The sequence below is a fragment of the Thalassophryne amazonica genome, chromosome 18 (assembly GCF_902500255.1).
Source record: "Thalassophryne amazonica chromosome 18, fThaAma1.1, whole genome shotgun sequence".
NCBI classification, from domain to species: Eukaryota; Metazoa; Chordata; class Actinopteri; order Batrachoidiformes; family Batrachoididae; genus Thalassophryne; species Thalassophryne amazonica.
This window is the reverse complement of record NC_047120.1, coordinates 13,340,488-13,366,285: the sequence shown is the minus strand read 5'-3', so window position 1 is coordinate 13,366,285 and position 25,798 is coordinate 13,340,488.

The window sequence follows — 25,798 nt, the reverse complement described above, 5'->3', positions numbered from 1 at the left end:
TCTATAACTCCTCTGTCTGACTCTCATTAACATAACAGCTGTCCCCTCCCTGTCTCACTGTGTCTCATCAATCCATCTTTTAATGCTCCTCAAATGTCGAATAATAACATGTCTGCAGCTGCTCACATGTCCAAGAACTCTTCCACTCTCAGAATGTGCAATAAATCATTTGTATGTGTGATATTATCAACACTATCAGAAGCCATAACTCACCCTTAGTGTTAAAAAGGTTTTTAGAGTTGTCTTATCCGGGTAAATCTCCAATTATATTTTGCTGTAGCGGGGGTGGAAGATGGCTCATTGACAGACAACTTGGCAACGAACACAGGAGCGGAGCAGACTGTGAGATTGATGACCAGCATACCGGAGGCTCCGACAGCTACAGCAGGACACAAGCTCCAGTTGGACAAAGATTACTTCCACCAAAGACCTTAGAATACATCAGGGCAAGAAAAGGTGCCTAAAGAAGGGTCAACAGGGAAGTCACATCGACAGCTACTTTTTGAGAAGTAGGCCGAGTTAGTCAACACAGGTTCAGCAGCAGGTCGTACACCACAGTCTGCAGGACAGGCAAGCAAGCTTGTGAAGAATTGCTTCTTTCAAGTGCGAAATATCGCCAAACTTAAACAATTGGTGTCACAGAAAGAATTAGAGGAAATCATCCATGCCTTTGTCTCCACGCGGTTGGACTATTGCAACAGCCTGTTCACTTGCCTGGGTAAGAAGGAGATAAATCGGTTGCAGTATGCCCAGAACTCTGCTGCGAGGCTTCTGACCTGCACCAACAGGAGAACCCACATCACGCCTATCTTGGAATCCCTCCACTGGCTCCCTGTTGCCTCCAGAATTAATTTTAAAATCTTGGTTTTGACTTTCAGAGCACTACATGGTCAGGCTCCTGATTACAATGCTGACTTGATTCAGCCTTACACCTCAGCCCGCAGCCTCAGATCTTTAGGTCAGAACCTGTTGATGGTTCCTCGAACCTCCTTTAAAACTCGAGGAGACCGATCTTTTAAAGCCGTAGCGCCTCGTCTCTGGAATGAACTCCCTCTGTCCCTGCGATCCCTGGACTCTGTTGAGATGTTCAAAAAGCAACTAAAGACAGGCTTTTCATGGCCAATAATCTTTTAGTACTGAGTGTGTATTTTTACTGTATATTTTTATTGTTTTACCAAGTAAAGCGCTTTGTGGCCCCTGTCTGTGAAAAGCGCTAGATAAATAAAGTTTACTTATTTACATCAATATCCCTGCCCCAGAGGAGGAAGAACAAGGTGCATGAGTTCAACCTGAACCCAGCCCATCATGTCTAGCAGCAGAGAAGAAGATCCAGGGGCATAGGCCACTAATTAAGTGGCCAAAGGCATGTGAAAAGACAGTGTGGAAGGAGGTCAGTGCTGATCTCGACGACATCTTGGAAGGGATCAGAGGCACCACCATAGAGAAGCTGGAAAGAATGGGTGATCTAATCTATGCCTATGGAGAGGAACGGTTTGGTGGGGTTGAAGGCAAACAAGATACTTGGGTAATTCCTGTTAAGTCCAGAAGGCAGACAGATATAGACTGCCTAGTCAGGGAGAGGAGGCAACTGAAGAAGCAATGGAGGAAAGCCACAGAGGAGGAGGAGGAGGGGATAGGCCTGCTTCAGAAGAAATTCAGAGCAGGTTTAGAACACTGAGGAGAGCTGAAAACCTTCTGAGGAAGGACAGAAAGAAGGAGCAAACAACTTCATGCTTCTAGAAAGACCCCTTCATTTTTGTGAAGACTCAATTCATGAAAGAGAACAGAAGTCTCTCAGTGTCAAAAGCCAACCTGGAAGAAATCAAATCAAATCAATTTTATTTATATAGCGCCAAATCACAACAAACAGTTGCCCCAAGGCGCTTTATATTGTAAGGCAAGGCCATACAATCATTACGGAAAAACCCCAACGGTCAAAACGACCCCTGTGAGCAAGCACTTGGCGACAGTGGGAAGGAAAAACTCCCTTTTAACAGGAAGAAACCTCCAGCAGAACCAGGCTCAGGGAGGGGCAGTCTTCTGCTGGGACTGGTTGGGGCTGAGGGTGAGTACCAGGAAAAAGACATGCTGTGGAGGGGAGCAGAGATCAATCACTAATGATTAAATGCAGAGTGGTGCATACAGAGCAAAAAGAGAAAGAAACACTCAGTGCATCATGGGAATCCCCCAGCAGTCTAAGTCTATAGCAGCATAACTAAGGGATGGTTCAGGGTCACCTGATCCAGTCCTAACTATAAGCTTTAGCAAAAAGGAAAGTTTTAAGCCTAATCTTAAAAGTAGAGAGGGTGTCTGTCTCCCTGATCTGAATTGGGAGCTTGTTCCACAGGAGAGGAGCCTGAAAGCTGAAGGCTCTGCCTCCCATTCTACTCTTACAAACCCTAGGAATTACAAGTAAGCCTGCAGTCTGAGAGCGAAGCGCTCTATTGGGGTGATATGGTACTATGAGGTCCCTAAGATAAGATGGGACCTGATTATTCAAAACCTTATAAGTAAGAAGAAGAATTTTAAATTCTATTCTAGAATTAACAGGAAGCCAATGAAGAGAGGCCAATATGGGTGAGATATGCGCTCTCCTTCTAGTCCCTATCAGTACTCTAGCTGCAGCATTTTGAATTAACTGAAGGCTTTTCAGGGAACTTTTAGGACAACCTGATAATAATGAATTACAATAGTCCAGCCTAGAGGAAATAAATGCATGAATTAGTTTTTCAGCATCACTCTGAGACAAGACCTTTCTAATTTTAGAGATATTGCGCAAATGCAAAAAAGCAGTCCTACATATTTGTTTAATATGCGCATTGAATGACATATCCTGATCAAAAATGACTCCAAGATTTCTCACAGTATTACTAGAGGTCAGGGTAATGCCATCCAGAGTAAGGATCTGGTTAGACACCATGTTTCTAAGATTTGTGGGGCCAAGTACAATAACTTCAGTTTTATCTGACTTTAAAAGCAGGAAATTAGAGGTCATCCATGTCTTTATGTCTGTAAGACAATCTTGTAGTTTAGCTAATTGGTGTGTGTCCTCTGGCTTCATGGATAGATAAAGCTGGGTATCATCTGCATAACAATGAAAATTTAAGCAATGCTGTCTAATAATACTGCCTAAGGGAAACATGTATAAAGTGAATAAAATTGGTCCTAGCATAGAACCTTGTGGAACTCCATAATTAACCTTAGTCTGTGAAGAAGATTCCCCATTTACATGAACAAATTGTAATCTATTAGATAAATATGATTCAAACCACCGCAGCGCAGTGCCTTTAATACCTTATGGCATGCTAATCTCTGTAATAAAATTTTATGGTCAACAGTATCAAAAGCAGCACTGAGGTCTAACAGAACAAGCACAGAGATGAGTCCACTGTCTGAGGCCATAAGAAGATCATTTGTAACCTTCACTAATGCTGTTTCTGTACTATGATGAATTCTAAAACCTGACTGAAACTCTTCAAATAGACAATTCCTCTGCAGATGATCAGTTAGCTGTTTTACAACTACTCTTTCAAGAATTTGTGAGAGAAAAGGAAGGTTGGAGATTGGCCTATAATTAGCTAAGATAGCTGGGTCAAGTGATGGCTTTTTAAGTAATGGTTTAATTACTGCCACCTTAAAAGCCTGTGGTACATAGCCAACTAATAAAGATAGATTGATCATATTTAAGATCGAAGCATTAATTAATGGTAGGGCTTCCTTGAGCAGCCTGGTAGGAATGGGGTCTAATAGACATGTTGATGGTTTGGAGGAAGTAACTAATGAAAATAACTTAGACAGAAAAATCGGAGAGAAAGAGTCTAACCAAATACCGGCATCACTGAAAGCAGCCAAAGATAACGATATGTCTTTGGGATGGTTATGAGTAATTTTTCTCTAATAGTTAAAATTTTATTAGCAAAGAAAGTCATGAAGTCATTACTAGTTAAAGTTAAAGGAATACTCGGCTCAATAGAGCTCTGACTCTGTTAGCCTGGCTACAGTGCTGAAAAGAAACCTGGGGTTGTTCTTATTTTCTTCAATTAGTGATGAGTAGTAAGATGTCCTAGCTTTACGGAGGGCTTTTTTTTATAGAGCAACAGACTTTTTCCAGGCTAACTGAAGATCTTCTAAATTAGTGAGACGCCATTTCCTCTCCAACTTACAGGTTATCTGCTTTAAGCTGCGAGTTTGTGAGTTATACCACGGAGTCAGGCACTTCTGATTTAAGGCTCTCTTTTTCAGAGGAGCTATAGCATCCAAAGCTGTCTTCAATGAGGATGTAAAACTATTGACGAGATACTCTATCTCACTCACAGAGTTTAGGTAGCTACTCTGCACTATGTTGGTATATGGCATTAGAGAACATAAAGAAGGAATCATATCCTTAAACCTAGTTACAGCGCTTTCTGAAAGACTTCTAGTGTAATGAAACTTATTCCCCACTGCTGGGTAGTCCATCAGACTAAATGTAAATGTTATTAAGAAATGACCAGACAGAAGGGAGTTTTCAGGGAATACTGTTAAGTCTTCAATTTCCATACCATAAGTCAGAACAAGATCTAAGATATGATTAAAGTGGTGAGTGGACTCATTTACATTTTGAGCAAAGCCAATTGAGTCAAATAATAGATTAAATGCAGTGTTGAGGCTGTCATTCTCAGCATCTGTGTGGATGTTAAAATCGCCCACTATAATTATCTTATCTGAGCTAAGCACTAAGTCAGACAAAAGGTCTGAAAATTCACAGAGAAACTCACAGTAACGACCAGGTGGACGATAGATAATAACAAATAAAACTGGTTTTTGGGAGTTCCAATTTGGATGGACAAGACTAAGAGTCAAGCTTTCAAATGAATTAAAGCTCTGTCTGGGTTTTGGATTAATTAATAAGCTGGAATGGAAGATTGCTGCTAATCCTCCACCTCGGCCGAGGAATAACTAAACATTTCACACCCAGAGCAGAAAAGTGCGGGAGAGACAGGAGAAGCCGCCATGCTAAACCGGCTAAGAGCTAGTAGCTGCGCTAAGCTAGCGGATTCCTAAAAACACACAAAGTGAATAATGTGTAAATAATTTAGAGGTGATTCAGCAGAGGGAGTGCTTTAGTTAAGGCACGTGAAGATTACACTGTGAAACAAATCGTTATCTAGTTATCTAGATCAATCTAACTACGCAGATTAAACAGCTAACAGATACAGCAAAACACCGATGTGCTCCGGAACAGGAAGTGATACAATACCGCAGTGATAGCCAACCATCAGTACAGGCAAGCCGTCCAACACCTGAACACCTGAAAGAATCAGGAAGAAGCCATGCTCCCACCTGACAAGCCACCAGTCAATCCACCAGAGCACAAACTAAATCTCAGTCCACCCAGGTGGAGTGAAGTGGGCAAAACTGTGCATAGAGCAAGGGCTGCATTATCTCCAGGTCCCAATGGGATTCCATACAGGGTCTACAAAAATGCACCAGATGTCCTGCGATTCCTCTGGAAGCTGATGAGTTGTGTGGCAAAAGAAGGGCATACCAAAGTCCTGGCGGAGGGCTGGAGGTATCCTTATCCCCAAGGAAAAGGAATCATCATAAATTGGCCAGTTCCACCAGATCAGCCTTCGAAACGTTGAGGGAAAAATTTTCTTCAATGTGGTCATCCACAGGTTGGCAGTGTACCTGCACAGAAACAATCTTATTGACATGTCAATCCAGAAACCAAGAATATCAAACTTCTCCAGGTGTGTGGAACATGCCAATGTCATCTGGCATCAGATCCACGTCACCAGGAGGGAGGGCACAGATCTCTATGTGGTGTTCCTGGATCTCGCAAATGCTTTTGGCTCAGTCCCTCACAACCTCCTGTAGACAGCCGTTGACTACTTCAGGATTCCAGCAGCTCTCACATCCCTTGTCAAGGATTACTTCCAGGACATCCAGCTCTGCTTGACAACATCAGACGTACACTACAGCATAGCAATACTTGGAAGTGGGAATCATGGCTGGTTGTACCATCTCCTCGCTGGCCTTTACTCTTGACATGGAGGTCATCATCCAGGCCTCTCAACAGGTGGTTGGCAGACAGGAGATAAGACCAGGGCTGAGGCTGCTGCCAGTTAGAGCCTATATGGATGACCTCACAACACTGACCACAACCAAGGTTTGCACTGTACAGCTACTTAGAAAGCTCCAGGAAACCATAGAATTGTTTCACACGAAGATCAAGCCAAGCAAGTCCAGAAGTATCTCCACTGTCAAGGGGAGACTGTCAGAGCACCACTTTCATATTGGTAAGGAACCCATTCCAACGGTTCCCAAGAAGGCGGTGAAGATCCTAGGTCAGTGGTATGGCCCTCCCTTAGAGACACAGTGTAAGTACAGCAGTTCAGGAATGAGGTAGCAAGTGGCCTGGAGAACGTCAATAGAACCCTGCTTCCTGGAAAGCTGAAGCTCTGGTGCATGCAGTACCAACTCCTCCCACGCCTTCTGTCGCTGCTTGCATTGTATGAAGTCACTCTCAAAAGGTGAAAAAGCGGGGGCGCTAGTGAGCGAGCATGGAGTAGGACGCGATTTCTAGAGCTCCCGCTGAGCCAACCAATTTTATGCCATAATACAGCTAATTTCATTGAGACCAACCCCGCAACACTGCCGTAACAGCGTAATTTCGCTACAGAAGAAACTATGCCCATACGACCGGTCTGAATGGCTCAGAAACTCCAAAAATTTAGCTATGCTGGCAAGGCTAATAGCTCGCGAGCTAAAAGAAACACGAGGCTAGCCGGCACGGACCAAGATCAAATCCCACACAGCCTGGCTGAGAGCGTGGATAGCGACATGACGACCACCGAAGACTTTAAGGAAGAGGTATTATCCTCCCTAAGAGGGGACATTTCCAAAATACTGAGGGACGAACTTAAGGCCACGCTAACAAGTGACTTCGAGGTGCTTAAGTCTGAACTACAAGGCCTCAGAGCTGAAATAGCTAATAGCACTAAAACAATGCGTGAGGAAATTGGGACAATAAAGACGGATGTGAAAGACCTGCAGAGTGGACTATCTATGTGGTCAGATGAAACCACTGCACTACATGCCACTGTGGACCACCTTAAGACCCAGGTAACCACTCTGAAAGACAAATGTGAGGACATGGAGGCCCGAATGCGCAGATGTAACATCAGGATAGAGGGCATAGCAGAGGGGCCTGACTCCAGCTCCCCCACAGCAGTCGCTAAAGTCATCAGGGAAATTTTACAATTAGACCAGGACGTGAAAGTGGACCGCTCACAGAGCACTTACTCCGGGCAATGCAAAGGACCGGGAGAAACCTCGGGTGATAATTGCCAAACTACACTATGATGAGGACGCTGCTATGATTCTGCGGAAAGCCCGAGACCGCGCGCCATTGATGTACAATCAACAACGTGTTGCCATTTTTCCTGATTACATCGCTACTGTGGCCAAAGCAGCATTTACTGAAGTCCGAAAAATGCTGCGAGGCCGAAAGGAGATCCGCTACGGACTACTATACCCGGCCAGACTCAGGGTTACATACGGAGACCAGAGCAAGGAATTTGTGGATGCACGGAAAGCCATGGACTATGCCAAGTGTATTCTTCAAATGACGAGCGCGGAGCCAGAAGGACCGGGAACGGGGTAAGAGACGTGTAACATACGCTGGCTTAAAATACCAGGACAAAGTGAATGTTGGTGATAACTAAAGACTGATTATATATAGAGTGTTTGTTGATTTAAATAATAAAATTATACCGATATACAACAGCTGTTTGATTAATACAAGTGCTGACTCCACGGGAGCACCAGTCAGTCTTTTAGTTTTCTTTTTTGTTTTTCTCTCTCTCCCTCCCTGTTTTCGCACTTAGAGCGCAGTTAATTCTAATCTGTGCTGTGCACTTCTGCTGCTATATAGTAGCTTAGGGACGAGTTTCCCACACGTTAAATGTTTGTTCCCCAAATTATCTGTTGTATTTTTTCTTGTGTGTTTTTTACTATGTGTTTTGTTACTTTGTTCCCTTTGTTCTTTAGGGAACTTGTGTTAAGCATGAGAACAACATTGTCTTACATCTTCTTTTTTTACCATAAATAGAATGAAAAATGTCTCAACTATAGATGCAGCTCACCATATATGGATGGATTATTTGGTTTGGCCCTGCAGCTCAAGACCCACAAATAATAACTGGTGCGTGTTCATCTCTGCCTCCCACCCTGCGCTCATATCCTTACTAAATTTGTCTACATATAATATAAATTCAACCTAGATAGATGGGAATGGATGGATTAATAGTTATAAGATATAATGTAAAGGGCCTGAACAGCCCAAACGAGAAAAAGAAAATTTTACGTCAACTAAAACAACTTAACTGCAATATAGCTTTCCTACAAGAGACTCACATGTCTGATGTTGAACATGAAAAATTAAAATCTTGGGCGGATAAAATATACTACTCTTCACACCGCTCAGGCAGAAAGAAGGGAGTTGCTATACTTATACATAAACATATTAATTTCATGATCACTTCTATACATAAGGATACAGAGGGGAGGTATGTTCTGGTGAATGGAATAATTGATGGTGTAGAAGTTACACTAGTGAATGTATATGCACCTAATGAAGACGAGCCTGCATTTATCAATACATTGTTTAATATTACAGTTTAGTACAGGTATATTGTTAATGGGAGATGATTTTAATTGTGTCATGTCACAGCTACTGGACCATCAACATCCCTCCAAGACCCCTTTATCTAGAAAGAGTAAAGCCCTCAAAAACCACGTTCTAGAAACAGGCTTGGTGGATATATGGAGAAGCAAGTTTCCGAGAGACCGCGACTTCTCCTTTTATTCTAACAGACATGTGACCTATTCCAGGATAGATTATTTTTTCACCCCAAAGTCAGAATTACATAGGATAAAAAAAATTTGAAATCTTACCTATCACCCTTTCGGATCATGCACCCATTACACTACTATGGGATATTGGCCATAAAAATACAACAATGGAGACTCAATACATCTCTACTTAATGATAAAGGTTTTCTTCCTTTTATTATAGAAGAATTCAAAATGTATCTACAAACTAATGTCACCCCAGAAACAAATCCATTAATTTTAATGGGACTGTGCTAAGGCTTATATCCGGATGAATTATTTCATACGCAACTGCAAGGAAAAAAAGAAAGAGAGGCCAAATAGCGTGAACTTGAGGATAAACTAAAAAAATTAGAACAGAAACATAAACAATCCGTCACAATTAATATTACAAAAGAGTTAAGAGAAGTCGCAGAGAACTTAATAGTTTATTATCCAATAAAATTGAAGGCAATTTAAGATTCACAAATCAACGATACTATGAAGACGGGAATAGGGCAAGCAAATTACTTGCATTCAGACTTAGAAAACAACAATCCTCCAATGCAGTCCACAAAATAAGATTACAGACAGATTTAGTCACTAAACCTGAAGACATAGCTGAATTTTATAAATCATTATATAAAAATACAGACACCTGTTCTGATGATGTGGAATTGGCTAACTATTTAGAGCACATAGAACTTACAGAATTACCAGCCTCATCAGCTAAGGAATTGGATGAACCCATAAAAGAAGTTGAAATTAAACAAGTCATCTCCTCACTTAAAAATGGGAAAAGCCCAGGCCCAGATGGATGTGAGAACAAATTCTATAAGACCTTTAAGGATCTTTTAACCACCCCCTTCTGCTAAAAGCCTATAAATATGCTCTAGAATTTAAGATGATGGCACCATCTTGGAAGGAAGCATCTATAATTGCTATACACAAAGATGGTAAAAATCCCACTGAATGTCAGTCTTATAGACCAATATCGCTATTGAACGGAGATGTACGTATATTAACTGCGATTTTAGCTCAACGGGTACACAAGATAATTACTCAGATTATACACCCAGACCAAACAGGATTTATTTCTGGTAGATATTATGGAGATAACGTACGTTGACTATTAAACATAATGGCCCATCAAAAGAATAAACTAGCGGAATCAGTAGTTATATCGGTGGATGCACAAAAAGCATTCGACCGAGTATCGTGGCGATATCTGTTTCAAACATTAAAGCGGTTTAATTTTGGCGCTAACTTTCTAAGCTGGATTCAAACTCTTTATTCACATCCCCAAGCAGAGGTGAGGGTTAATGGATATAGATCAAAGAGATTTACGTTGGAGCGCGGATGTAGACAAAGCTGCCCCCTATCCCCGTTATTATTCGCTATAAGCATTGAGCCACTAGCACAACTTATTAGAGATAATAAGAATATACAGGGAATTATGATTGGAGGAGAGGAACACAAAATATCACTCTATGCAGACGATGTTTTATTGTATCTAACCAAACCTGCAACGACAGTACCTTACTTGAAAGAACTTATTTCTAATTATGGATATTACTCTGGGTACAAAATAAATGTAGATAAAACAGAAGCCATGGATATAAATAATCAGGTCTCAGAAAATATAAAGCAACAAAGTGGGTTTAGATGGCCCAAAGAGGGCATAAAATACGTTGGCATCAACGTACCTCAGTCTCTTACCAACTTATTCAATGCAAATTATAAAACATATTAGTGATGACTTAGAGCGATGGTCCTTACTCCCTCTCTCTCTTCTAGGGAGAGTGGAGAGTGTCCGCATGAATGTTCTGCCGAGACTACTATACTTATTTCAAATGTTACCGATTGAAATTCCAAAAACGACATTTGACCACGTTGACAAACTAATATCTAAATTTATATGGCAGAAAAAACGCCCTAGGGTTGGACTTAAAATACTGCAATCTGTCAAATCCGATGGTGGTATTAATCTCCCAAATTTCAGATATTATTTCTGAGCGGCACAAATGAAACCAATGATAGTCTGGATACAAGACGGCATGTCCACCTGATGGCTAAATATAGAAAAAAGTATCTGCTCAGTACCCCTAAAGAATTTGCCCTTTTTAGATAACCCTGTAAGGGACATGACAATATGGACAGAACATACTTTAAAAATCTGGAACAAAATCCGTTTGATGTTTGGGTTGCCAAGGCTGCTCTCAATCCTAACAAATATTGGCTCTATGATAACTTTCATCCCTAATAATTTAGATATTGGTTTTAGAAAATGGTCAGACTGTAATTTATCTTATCTACACCAGTTGATAAAAAATAATAATATCAAATCATTTGAACAGCTGCAAAAGGAATTTAGCCTTCCAAAGACAGATTTATTTAGATACCTGCAGCTTAGGTCATTTTTGACCATGCACAAAGACTGGGAGCAGCTTTTGACACCCAACCCCATAGAGACTTTTCTAGTGAAACAAATTGGTGAAGGAGACAGGAAAGTGATTGGTAAATTATATCATTTATTTATATCAATAGCCACTCAAAACTCTGAGCATGTACGTCGGAGGTGGGAAGCGGAGATGACCATAGACCTATCAACAGACACTTGGAATAAGATATGCACTAGTGCACACTTGGTCACAAGCTCAAACAATTGGAGAGAATTTAAATGTAAAGTCATAATAAGATTTTTCAGGACACCAGAGATAATAGCTAAAATGCGACCAACAAACCACAGTTCGTGCTGGAGGAACTGCGGGGCAAACACTGCTAATCACACACATATACGAGGTCTGTGATGAAAAAAGCGGTCCTTTTTATTTTTTCCAAAAAATAAATGGATTTGATTCATATGTTTTTACGTCAGACAAGCTTGAACCCTCATGCGCATGCGTGAGTTTTTTCACACGTGTCGGTGACGTCATTCGCCTGTGGGCAGGCCTTGAGTGAGGAGTGCTCCACCCCGCCCGTCGGAATCTCTTTGTCTGAATAGCCGCTGCGGACGGCGCGCGTTGCTTTATCAACATTTTTTCTGGACCTGTGAGGGCTATCCGAGTGGACACTATTCGAGAAATTAAGCTGGTTTTCGGTGAAAAGTTTAACGGCTGATGAGAGATTATGGGGTGTTTCTGTCGGTGTAAGGACTTCCCACAGAGCGGGACGCCGCGCAGCGCTTCCAGGCACCGTCGTCGGCCTGTTTCGACCTGAAAACATTCTAATTTAAGGCTTAATTCACCCAGGGCGTCATGAGAGAACAGAGAAGATTCAGAACAGGCCAGCATGAGGACTTTATGCGGACATTCCACTGTTTAAGGACATGTTGTAGTGAAAGACGTGCGCACAAATTCGCCGAGTTGTTTCGGTGATGACCCGGCGAATCCGTCTGCGCCGCGACAGGAAAAACACCTCCGTGTTGAAAACCATTTGTAAAATTCAGGCGGCTTTTGATGGCTTTCAACAAGTGAGTAACTGAGAAATTGTTTAACAGCTTGGGCATGTTCCAACTTGCGCGTTAAGGTTTCCAACTGAGGTGTTTTTCCTGTCGCAACCCCCCGCGGTCGAGTCCGGCCCGACATGCGACTCTGCCCGCACGTTCTTTCATTACAAAATGTCCGTTAACAATGGAATGTCCGAATAAACTCCTCATGCCGACTTCTTCTGAAAGTTCTCTGTTCTCTGACGACTTACTGGGTCAACAGAGCCTGAAATGTGGAAGTTTTCAACTTGAAACGGCGAGACGCTGCTGCCTCGAAGCGCAGATCGCCGTCAGGCGCCGTGGGCCGTCCTTAAAGCGATACTACCAGACCAAAATCTCTCATCAGCCGTTAAAATTTTTACCGAAAACCAGCTGAATTTTTTGAATGGTGTCCACTCAGTTGTGCCTTACAGTTTTTGAAAAAATTTTTATCAAACAAAGCAGCAGTCTCTGAGCCATTCCTAAACAATAAAAAAACGAAGAGAGGGTGGGCCACTCCTCTCTCAAAGACTGCCCACAGGCGAATGACGTAACCGACAGGCATGAAAAAAACTCTCACATGCCCATGAGGGTTCAAGCATGTCTGATGTAATCACACGTGATTCAAATCCATATGGTTTTTGAAAAAAAAAAAAATAAGGTCCGTTACTTTTATCACAGACCTCGTATTTTGGTCATGTCCTAAATTAAGCCTTTTTTGGAAAGAGATATTTGATGCCTTTAAAGTGATCTTCAGGAGAGATATACCACAGATCCCTTTAATAGCATTATTGGGTGCAGCTCCTGAAGATATGGACAGGAGAAATGAAAGGTATCTTTTAAATTTATTGCTTACTGTAGCACTAAAATGCATAACCATTAAATGGTTGAAGCCAGAGCCTCCATCTTATAATATATGGATCCAGAAGGTATGGACCGTGTACCAAATGGAAGAAATTACGTATTTACTGAGACTGCAGAAACCAATTTTTGATGAGAGATGGAAACCAGTTCTGCCATTATTAATACAATGACCTGTATTTGTTTCTGTTGTTTTCTGCTGTCATTGACATGAATACTGTGATGTATCAAACATGTTTTTCTTTGATTGCTGTTTCTCATGCTGCTGTTTGTTCTTCTTTTGTGTGTATGTGTTTATATAAAAATAAAGAAAAATAAACATTGAGTTTAAAAAAAAAAAAAAAAAAAAAGGTGAAAAATCTGGAAAAACTGGTTAGCTCATACATAAGGAAGTAGCTTGATCTTCCCAGGTGCTTTAGCAGTATTGGACAATACGGAAAAGGGATGTTACACTTGCCCATTTCCAGCCTGGCAAAGAAGTACAAGTGTGCCAAAGTAAAACTGGAGATGATGCTACTGGATTCGAGCGATCTGTTTGTAGCCCAAACTGCCCCCATCCTGGCCACCTGGAGGAAGTGGACTCCATTGGCTGCAACTGAGCAGGCAAAGGCAACACTCAGACACAGGGACCTTGTGGGCCGAGTGCAGGAGGGGAGGAGTGGTCTTGGCCTTGGGGCCAGTACATCAGCATGGAACAAGGCCACTCCATTTAAGAGACACAAGCTGGTGGACCAGGAGGTATGTCGGGAAGAGGAAGCAGGAAGGTGTGCACAAGCTGTGGCACAGAAAAAGCAAGGGCAATGGATCGCATGGGAAGGAGTGGAGAAGAGGAAGCTTTCCTGGAAAGAGCTGTGGGAGATGAAGGCATTTAAGGTGAGCTTTACCATCAGGGCTGCCTACAATGTCCTGCCTTCTCCTACAAACCTAAGCCAGTGGCATGGCAAAGACCCCACATGCTCTCTATGTGCAAGTCCAGCAGCACTGAAGCACATCTTGGTGGGATGCAAGACCAGCCTTACCCAAGGCCGCTACACCCGACAGCACAACCACGTGCTAAAGTGTCTTGCAGCAGTGCTGGAAAGTCAACGGTAAAGAGTGAACACCCTTCCTCCCCCACCATCCCATAGGCAATTAGCACTATTTGTCCGGGAGGGTGAGGGGCAAGCTAGCATCGCCACCGTAAGTCTAGATACTGGGCAGGTGAGCAGAGCATGGGACTGGAACCTGCAGGCAGAGTTGGGCAAGAAGCTCTGCTTTCCAGCTGAGATCGCAGTTGCCATCTTGCAACCAGACCTTGTTCTCTGGTCAGACTCGCTCAAGCTCATCTACATCATTGAGCTCACGGTGCCCTGGGAGAGTGCAGTGGAGGAGGCCTATGAACGAAAGAAGCTGAGGTATACAGAACTTGCAGCTGATGCACAACATGGCTGGAAGGCGAAGAAACGCTCAGTTGAAGTAGGCTGCAGAGGGTTCGTAGCCACCTCAACATCCAGGCAACTCAGGGAGATGTGAGTGCAAGAAAGGGCCCACCGGCAGGCAGTCAAAGACTTCTCAAGGGCTGCTGAGAAGGGGAGCCAGTGGCTGTGGATGAAGAGAAAGGACCTTCTTTGGGCCTTCAAGTGAGCTGATGGCATCTCGGGAGTGAACCTGAGATGCTGGGATTCACTGCTGAACCCTCTGGAGGTGTCATGGGCATATCAGTGAAATACCTAAGAAGGAGGCCGCCCACTCGACAACCCAAAGGATGCCATCGCTCAAGTGACTAACCCACAGAGTCTCATCGGTGCCTCAAGTATTTTTTGAGGGACAGTAACATTTAGTCCGACACAACTGATCTGATATAATTATTTTTTATTTTTGGGAAGCGTGGCGGTTAGTGCACTTCCAAAGCAGAAAGGCACTGGTTCAAGACCACCCGTACTCATTTTCCATGTCATGTGGATTTGTGTCAGGAGGGACATCCAGTGTAAAACATGTACCAAATTAACATGCACATACATATCAGATCTGCTGTGATGACCCTGAGCAAAAAGAGAGAAGCTAAAAGAACTAACGATGGTTATTTTTCTTATCCGGTCTCCTGCTCTTCATGTCAACTTGTATCTCTGTTTATCTGTACAGTTGGAACATCAGGAGTTTCCTTCAGGATAAATTAAGTCTTCTGATTCTAACTGGTTATCAGGGTGCTGCGTTTTCAAGCTCAGTGTTTCTACAACGCCAATTCCAATTAAGTTGGGACGTTGTGTGAAAGGTAAATAACAGAATACAATGATTTGCAAATCCTCTTCAACCTATACACCACATGGAAATACACCACAAAGACAAGATACGAGGTGTGTGATAAAACCCGCAGTTTTATTTAAAAAAAAAAAAAAAAAACTATATGGATTTGAATCACGTGCGATTACACCAGACATGCTTGAACCCTTGTGCGCATGCGTGAGTTTTTTCACGCGTGTCGGTGACGTCATTCGCCTGTGGGCAGGCCTTGAGTGAGGAGTGCTCCACCCCGCCCGTCGGAATCTCTTTGTCTGAGAAGCCGTTGGAGACGGTGCACGTTGCTTTATCAAAATTTTTTAGGACCTGTGAGGGATATCTGAGTGGACACTATTCGAGAAATTCAGCTGGTTTTCGGTGCAAAGTTTAACGGCTGATGAGAGATTGTGGAGTTTCTTTCGCTTTAAGGACAGCCCACAAAGCGGATCGGCACGGCGCGGTCGGGTGGCGTCCGTCTGGCTGTTTCGAGCTGAAAACATCCTAATTTAAGGCTTTGTTCACCCAGGTCGTCGTCAGAGAACAGAGAAGTTTCAGAAGAAGCCGGCATCAGGAGTTTACCTGGACATTCCACTGTTAAAGGAGATTTTGTAATGAAAGAACGTGCGGACGAATTTGCCGAGTCGGATCTGTGATGATGTGGCAAATCCGTCTGCGCCGCGACATGAAAAACACCTCCGTGTTGAAAACCATTTGTAAAATTCAGGCGGCTTTTGATGGCTTTCAGCAAGTGAGTATCTGAGAAATTGTTTAACAGCTGGGCATGTTGCAACTTGCCCGTTAAGGTTTCCAACTGAGGTGTTTTTCCTGTCGCGACCCCCCCCGCGGTCGGGACCAGCCCGACATACTTTTCTGCCCACACGTTCTTTCATTACAAAATCTCCTTTAACAGTGAATGTCCGAATAAACTGCTGATCCCGAGCTCTTCTGAAAGTTCTCTGTTCTCTGATGACTTACTGGGTGAACAGAGCCTGAAATGTGGAAGTTTTCAGCTTGAAACAGCGAGACAACGCCGCCTCGGAGCGCAGATCGCCATCAGGCGCCGTGGGCCGTCCTTAAAGTGACACTTACACACCAAAATCTCTCATCAGCTGTTAAAATTTTCACCGAAAACCAGCTGAATTTATCAAATGGTGTCCACTCAGTTGTGCCTTACAGTTTTTGAAAAAAATTTTATCAAACAAAGCAGCAGTCTCTGAGCCATTCCTAAACAATAAAAAAACGACGAGAGGGTGGGCCACTCCTCACTCAAAGACTGCCCACAGGCGAATGACGTAACCGACAGGCGTGAAAAAACTCTCACATGCCCACGAGGGTTCAAGCATGTCTGATGTAATCATACATGATTCAAATCCATATGGTTTTTGAAAAAAATAATAAGGTCGGATACTTTTATCACAGCCCTCGTATTTAATGTTCAAACTGATAAACTTTATTGTTTTTGTGCAAATATTTGCTCATTTTGAAATGGATGCCTGTAACACGTTTGAAAAAGGCTGGGACAGTGGTATGTTTACCACTGTGTTACATTACCTTTCCTTCTAACAACACTCAATAAGTGCATGGGAACTGAGGACACCAATTGTGAGTGTCATGACTGGGTATAAAAGGAGCATCCCCAAAAGGCTCAGCCATTCACAAGCAAAGATGGGGTGAGGATCACCACTTTGTGAAAAACTGCATGAAAAAATAGTCCAACAGTTGAAGAACAATGTTTCTTAATGTTCAAGGAATTTAGGGTTTCCATCATCTACAGTCCATAATATAGTCAGAAGATTCAGAGAAACTGGAGAACTTTCTACATGTAAGCGCCAAGGCCAAAAACCAACAATGAATGCCCGTGACCTTCGATCCCTCATTAAAACCAACATCATTGTGTAAAGGATCTTACCGCGTAGGCTCAGGAACACTTCAGAAAACCACTGTCAGTTAACACAGTTCATCACTACATCTACAAGTTCAAGTTAAAACTCTACCATGCAAAGTGAAAGCCATACATCAATAACATCCAGAAAAGCCGCCGCCTTCTTTGGGCCCAAGGTCATTTTAAATGGACAGAAGCAAAATGGAAAAGTGTGCTGTGGTCTAATGAGTCCACGTTTCAAATTGTTTCTGGAAATCATGGATGTCGTGTCCTCCGGACAAAAGAGGAAAAAGACCATCCAGATTGTTACCAGCGCAAAGTTCAAAAGCCAGCTTCTGTGATTGTATGGGGGTGTGTTAGTGCCCATGGCATGTGCCACTTACACATCTGTGATGGCACCATCAATGCTGAAAGGTACATCCAGGTTTTGGAGCAACACATGCTGCCATCTAAGCAACGTCTTTTTCAGGGACAACCCTGCTTATTTCAGCAAGACAATGCCAAGCCACATTCTGCACGTGTTATAATAGCATGGCTTCGTAGTAAGAGTGCAGGTACTAGACTGGGCTGCCTACAGTCCAGACCTGTCACCCATTGAAAATGTGTGGCGCATTATCAATAGCAAAATACGACAACTGAGACCCTGGACTGTTGAACAACTGAAGCTGTACATCAAGCAAGAATGGAAAAGAGTTCCACCTACAAAGCTTTAACAATTAGTGTGCTCAGTTCCAAAACGCTTATTGAGTGTTGTTAGAAAGAAAGGTGATGTAACACAGTGGTAATCATACCACTGTCCCAGCTTTGTTGAAACGTATTGCAAGTATCCATTTCAAAATGAGCAAATTTTGCACAAAAACAAAGTTTATCGGTTTGAACATTAAATATCTTGTCTTTGTGGTGTATTCAATTGAATATAGGTTGAAGAGGATTTGCAAATCATTGTATTCTGTTTTATTTACATTTTACACAACGTGCCAACTTCATTGGAATTGGGGTTGTACAGCAAAGTTTGATAAATTATATTTTTTATGTTTACAGGTTTGCATCACTGTGATTTAGAATCTTTGAGTGAAACCATGGTGTTGTGATCAGAATTCAGCAGTTTGGAGTCATGATGTTGATACAACAGCTTCAGATTTTATGAAATGTGTGCATCGTTCCATGTTAGTGTGTATAAATAAAATGAGGAAAAACTGTAATCGATAAAATCGATTGATCGGCTTCATCATTCCATCACCAAGCTGAACTGTCCATGTATTCATCATAAAGCAGAAGGTGTCTTGTTTATTTTCCCTGATATTTGGTGTTCAGTCTAAAATAACCCATATCGGAATCTCAGGTGACACACTGCATTGTAGGAGAGGTCAAAGGTCACTCGTACCAAACACAGCCGACATGAGAACTGCCATTTAAATCCAAGTAATTTCTCTATGTTTATCAGTATTTTGTGTCTGTATGTCGTCCATGTAGTGGGCCTGACATGCCATGGCTGACCCAGTAACCGGAGAAGTAAAACAACGTTTTTTCAGGTCAGCCTAGTACATGTAGTATGTAAGAAAGGTGAGCTTTCTTGTATTTCAGTATTACCTCATTTTTTCCTGGTACGCATTTGTACTGAAACAGTCTTTGTCATTTGACATTAGTGCCAAAATATTTTTGAGGTAAAGTTTATTATACTGTTTGTGGTTGCTACATGCCTTTCTATTCTGATGATAATCAGAGTTTACAATTCAGGGTTCTCCCCAGACAATGGAACAACGGCGCTGCGCCATTATGCTGTTATGACAGCGCCGTTATACTGCACCATGCTCTGATATTATTATTCCAGCCAGGCTGTTTGTGCTGGACGGACTGCGGCTTGCTCGCCCCTCCCCCGCCAGCAGCCAGCCAAGCCGAGGAGAGCCACAGCTCAGAGTGAGACAGCACGTGGTCTCTCAGTGAAAGAACAAAAACTCTGTCGAAGACTTCTAATAAAAAGAGCTTCTTCTGCCTGCATAGCTAGTGACACATTAAGACTTTATTTTACAGATGAAAGCCTTCATGTTTCCAAAGTTTACTCAAATAAGCCGCAAAGACGTGTGAGAGTGACGAGTCTCTTGTCCCCTCACAGAGAGAGGAGGAGCCAGCGAGAGAGGAGAGAGAGAGGACGACACGACACGCTGTAAAAAAGCAGCGAAGCAATTTTAATCAACTATCATCTTCACCACACAGCCTCAGTAAAACAAAGCGTGAAAAAGTGATTCAGAAAGTTTTTCCATCCAGGATTTCATCTTTAAAAGAGCAAATTTACTTCTTTACTTCTTGCAGAAGTATTTTTTCATTGTCATTTTATTATTGTTGTTTATGCACCAATGACACCAGATCAAATTACTTCTATGTGAGAACTTACTTTGCAGTAAATTTTATTCTGATTTGACAATCAAATCAGTCCAGATTTAGCTCTTGTTCAAACAAGACAATTAGGGGTTATATTGTTTTTTAAAAAGTATGCAATCCCACTCAGAAATGTTAAAAAGAAAAAACTAAACTGCCAACATGACAGGTACAGTGTGTCATTTTTGAAGAGGACAGCAAATGTTATGTCCATCAAACATGAATGTGTTTTTAAACTTTTCAATGTTATTTATTTTATTATAACTTAGACAGAAACATCCAAAAAAGAACTTTGATATTATAACATAAGTGTAATTTTTTTTGTCTATTATTCTTGCTTTCAATGCATCTAAAACCAGTCAAAATGACTCGCAACGCGCGCCGCCTCGGGTGATAATTGCCAACAGCACCGCTATACTAAAAATTTCTGGAGAAAACCCTGCAACTGATCTGCTGTACAGTATTGTGCGACCAGTGAAATGTCACACAATCTCCTTGCATATTGTTGGTACGAATGGAAAGGAAATCTAATTTGTTGTTAAACTATTTAAGATAAATTTTATTTTAGAGTCATCTTGACATCATTCTCACAATTACAATTTTTCTGCAAAGATTACAATTAAATTATGATTACAATTATCTACTTTGGTTAAAATTACAGATTACATTAGATTACATGAAAAAAAATGTAATGATTATAATTGAGTACGATTACAGATTGTGATTACCCCATGTGTGATCAGATCTGCTGTGGCGATCCTGACCAAAAAAAAAAGAAGCTGAAAGAACTTAGGATGGTTATTTTTCTTATCCAGTCTCCTGCTCTTCATGTCGACTTGTATCTGTTTATCTGTGCAGGTAGAACTTCAGCAGTTTCCTTCAGGATAAATTAAGTCTTCTGATTCTAACTGGTTATCAGGATGCTGCGTTTTGAAGCTCAGTGTTTCTACAACAAACTGAACAAAGTTTGATAGAGGATTATTTTTATGTTCAGAGGTTTGCATCACTACAAACAGTTCCAGATCACTGCTGTAGTTTTTGCGCAAATAAGATAATACTTGGTACCAATGGAAAGACTGATATTTTGTCTACAAACGACCACAAGCTCGACCGGATCCAGCTATCCTTGTGATCAGCAGACAAAACAAAACATCCCGGTGTCTGCGGTGTGCGCGCTTTTTCTCACTCACTCATTCCTGCAAGTTTAAAAGTAATGATCTCTAAGACGGAGCAAAAGTGAGTTAGCTATTCAGTGTCATTGGTTCTAGAGTTGGAAAATACTTACTTAATTGGGTAGAAAATGTCAGTGTGTTATGTCTTGCTGTTTTTAATGTATTCTTATATAATTTTATTGCCGAATAAAATAATAAAATTCTGGGAGCAATGGATTTCTGGTAGCGGCGGATCTCTCTCAGCGCCACGGTGCCGTGAGGCTTCTTCACACCGACGTTGAAGCTTCTGCAATTGTTCGCCAAATGCACGAAGCGTATCACAGCGGCCACCGCGTCGTAAGCCAGAATGGCCGCGGGACAAAAAAATGACGTGACATATACGTCACATGAAAACACTATAATAAGAACTCCAACACAAAGTAACAGCTATCATTTGGATGTGGTGGAGTTGGTCTGAAATAAAGTTTAGTGGACAAACCTGCTCTGGATCAGCGAACTTCAGGCTTGAAAACAGCTTCTAGCACGTTGACTAATTTCTTCTCTTCTTTAAATCCACTAGTTTCTTTTTGCTGCTCCGTGATTTTTTTGTTTCTACCATATCTCAGCATTAGCAGCAGTTAGCCGCTGTTTCAACAACCTTGTCAGCTGTTCCACCTTTTCGTGCTAACTTCGCCTTTTCTTCTTCTTACAGTTTACTGTCGACTTTTGTGCTTCTGGACCATATTCGAAAACATATTCGAGGATCACAGAGTGAAGTCTGATCTGTTCGAAGAAGAGTTTCCAGCGTCTCTAGCTAACTAGCTTTAGCCTCGGACGACAACAGGAAACAGTTCTTCGTTGGATTCTAATAACGGTGACGAATTATCGTTGCATTACCGCCACCTACTGGACTGGAATATGGATAAGATTTTCAGAGACGAGAAAAAGAAAAAAGCTATATTTTCTCCATCAATCCTGTAATTTAAAGGTGTTGAACTCTTGGATACTTGAATGTGCTCTTCACACTTTCTGTCATTGTCAGAGTGCAGCAGATAATCAATAAATGACTGTGACTTTGCTCCTGTGAGCAGTTTTCATGCCAAACAAACTGAAAGTTGTGTGTGAGTTTATTCCTGTGTTATGTTAAGACACAGTATTCCAGTCCTTTTATGACGAGTTTGGAAGCTGCTGGAGCTGATTATGTCTCGATTGAGATGAGAAAAACTATGAATTATGGGAAACTAGGTTTCTCACACACTTGCGTCTGCTCGGTCTAAAGATGACCAAACTGCAAGAGCCAGATGAAGGTGATGAGGCTGCAGATGAAGATGCTGAAAGAAATGAAGAGGTGTTTGTTGAAGTGATTCAAGTGTTGGATGATAAAAGTCTGTCACTTGTGATGAGAGATGCAGCGGACGATGGCAGGAAGGTGCTTCAGATTCTCAGAGACCATGATGCTGGTCAGGTGAAGCCACGTGTGATCAGCCTGTATATGGAGCTGACATCCCTTCAAAAAGCTGTTTATGAGAGCGTCACAGATTATATTATTCATGCAGAGACTGTTTTTCACTGATCTCTATTCAGGAGCTACTTCTGTGTATTTTTTGAAAGCTAAGAGTGACACGTTCATTGCTGATGGAGCATCTGATGGAAAAATCAAGTGCATCAGATCAGATAACAGCACAGAGTTTACATCTCCAGTTTCAGTCACTGCTTTGTCAAAACACTGTTCAGCATGAGACCTCAGCTCCTTATTGTCCCTATCAAAATGGGACAGAGAAGAAGTCTGATCTTTCAAGGATGAAAACATTTGGGTCGGTGTGTTGTGTCCACAAACATAACAAAAAAAGCTGAACTCACAATATGAAAAATGGGGTTTTGTGAGTTATGACAAAAACAGCTCTTCATATCTTGTCTTTTATCCAGACACAGGAAGAGAACTCAAAAACAGGTTGGTGAAGTTCATCACCAAATGTGTAAATGAGGGTCCGAGTCAGACAGATCTGGACATGAGAGAAAAGATTCTGTACAAGGAGACGACTGAAAGCCACCAACCAAAAACTGACATCGTCAAACCAATCAGACAGGAGCCTAAAGCAGAGATTAGTGACATGGATACAACTACAGGGGAGGGTGAGAGTCCACACAATCCACGTTATCCAAGAAGAGAGAGCAGAAGTTATATCTGATATACACCGAACTCTGAAGGAGGCCATGAAGTCATCAAATTCAGATTTGTGGGTCAGAACTATGAAGGAGGAAGCTGATTCTCTTGAGGAAAATGACACCTTCACCCTGACCTCACTGCCAAAGGTGTCAGACTGACTCTGTCGGCCCTTCTGCCCCCCAATTCAGTGGTGGGGCAGATGGGTCGACACAAAGAAAATCCAGATGAGACAAAAACATACAAAGCAGGTATGTGGCCAAAGGTTATACTCAAGTTGCTGGGATTGATTACAGAGACTTTGTCTCCAACTGCAAATGTGACGTCTATACACTGTTAGATAATATCTGTGCTAACTCCTTATTCTATTTTAGTTAAAGTGTTTGTGTTATTTGTTTGGAAGTTTGAGAAATATAAGCGTTACTTTTCTAAACTTTTGGAAACCGATAAACCACAAATTTTTTTTTGCAGAAGTTACAGCTAACCGCTAGCCACCAACTTTTAGTACTGTAGGCTACTGATAAGCCAATTTCGAGTTTAAGCACCGTCAAGGCTTCTGACTAAAATCAAAAGCAATCACAAACCCAAAAACGCACAAGTCAGACGTCTGTCATCCGCTTCGCTCTCTTCTGCTGGGGGAGGACTGAGCTAGGGTTGCCAACTCTCTGAAAAATAAATAAGGGACACCTCACTGCCAGGGCCGACTGGCCGACTGACCATTGCCTTCACCCTTCCCAGCATCTGTGTGAAACGATTTTTAACCATTTGACTGACTTGACGAGCAGAGGTGGTGGACAAGTGGTTAATGCGCTTGGTTTCAGTTCAGAAGGTTCCGGGTTCAAATCCCATCCCTGCCACATTTCTCCATGTAATGTGGAGTTGCGTCAGGAAGGGCATCCGGCGTAAAACTTGTGTAAACCTTGTGCCAATTCACCATGCAGATCCACCTTGGGTTTGCTGTGGCGACCCCAAGTGCAAACAAGGGAGCAGCCAAAGGGACTTACCTACTGTTGACTTGACCCTGAATTTAAGTAGATGCATACATGCATTTGTTCTGATATGAACACGTGGAAAACAAATTATTATTTAGCAATTTATTTTTAGTGCAAAATAAATTTTCAATCACAATTTCAATATGAGCATTCTGTCTTCTTTAAAATAAATCTCTGTAGTGTTATTGCTTAACTTAAATTGTATAAGTAAGTCCCTTCGGCTGCTCCCTTGTTTGCACTCGGGGTCGCCACAGCAAATCCAAGGTGGATCTGCATGTTGATTTGGCACAGGTTTTACGCCAGATGCCCTTCCTGACGCAACTCCACATTACATGGAGAAATGTGGCAGGGGTGGGATTTGAACCCTGAACCTTCCGAACTAAAACCAAGCGCATTAACCACTTGGCCACCACCCCTGCTCTTAACTTAAATTGTATAAATTAAAAAAAAAAAAAAATTAACAAAAAAAAAACAATAGAAAATTTGCATCATCCAAAACAATGTAACAGTGCAAAACAATGTAACAGTGCACATTTACACATTTAGTGTAATAAAAAGTGCAAAAAATAAAGTCTGAAAAGTAAACAATACTGTTGTCGCGCACCTTTTCCACCCAGCCATTTTCCTTTTCTCATTCGCCCCTGTATTTTTTCATTCTTTTTTGTTTGTTGTTTTTTTTTAGGAGGAGTAGTAACGACGTTACAGACATTGCTGCCCGTAGTGTCGGTGTCCGTATAGATATCAGCCATGCTGCTTTGTTATTGTCGTCGAGCGACCGTCGTCGGCTCATGACGTCGGTATCTTCTTGCGAGCAGATGTCCCTCGACCAATGAGATAAGAGTGATTCTGTATTGTCAACTCGTGTCTGTCAGCTCATTGGTGAAAAGCAGGAGAGAGGCTGGGCTCAAATTTACCATAAGTTTCCATATAAAGCGCCAGTCAATTCCATTGACATTTTACAGACTTTTTGATTCTCACAGAAATACGGGACAAACTGCGTCCCGTTTCAGGTCAATACGGAACGCACACTTTTATTTCCAAATAAGGGACGATTCCGTTTTTCAAGGGACGGTTGGCAACCCTAGACTGAGCTCACAGCTGTCTGACTATTGCAAAACACACAACAGTTAGATATTAACATGTATAATTTTGACCGTTAGGTTTCATTCACTATGGCAGCAAAAAAAAAAAAAGTTAGTGGACTGAAAGTTAGCGGAAGCTAAATGTTCCGCTGATGATTTTCAAAATTATCTGAAATGCTAATCCGTTAACAAAAAAGTTAGCTTTGCTAATTAGTGGAACTGTGCCCACCACTGTCTCCCTTAGAGGTAAGATGAGAAGCTCGGTCACTTGTGGGGAGCTCGGAGTAGAGCAGCTACTCCTTAACATTGAAAAGAACCAGCTGAGATGGTTCAGCCAGCCAGCCCGCTCTGCTCTCTTCTGCTGGGGGACGACTGAGCTCACAGCCGTCTGACTACTTAAGACAGAAGCTTCAGCTCGTTCGTTTTTGGATTTGATCACTTTTGATTTTAGTCAGAACCCTCGGCAATGCTTAAACTCGAAAATGGCTTGTCAGTAGCTGACAGAACTAAAAGTGAGCGCTTAGTAAGAACTGTAGAACTGTTCTGCTAATCCGCTAATTATCAAAGATAGCGTTTTCATTAGCTTATTAGCTTTTTTTTTTTAGATAACTTTGAAAACCATCAGCGGATCAATTAGCTTCCGATAAACTTAGTTCGGACTTTTAGACCACTAACATATTTTTGTGGGCATAGGGAATAAACTTTAATAGTT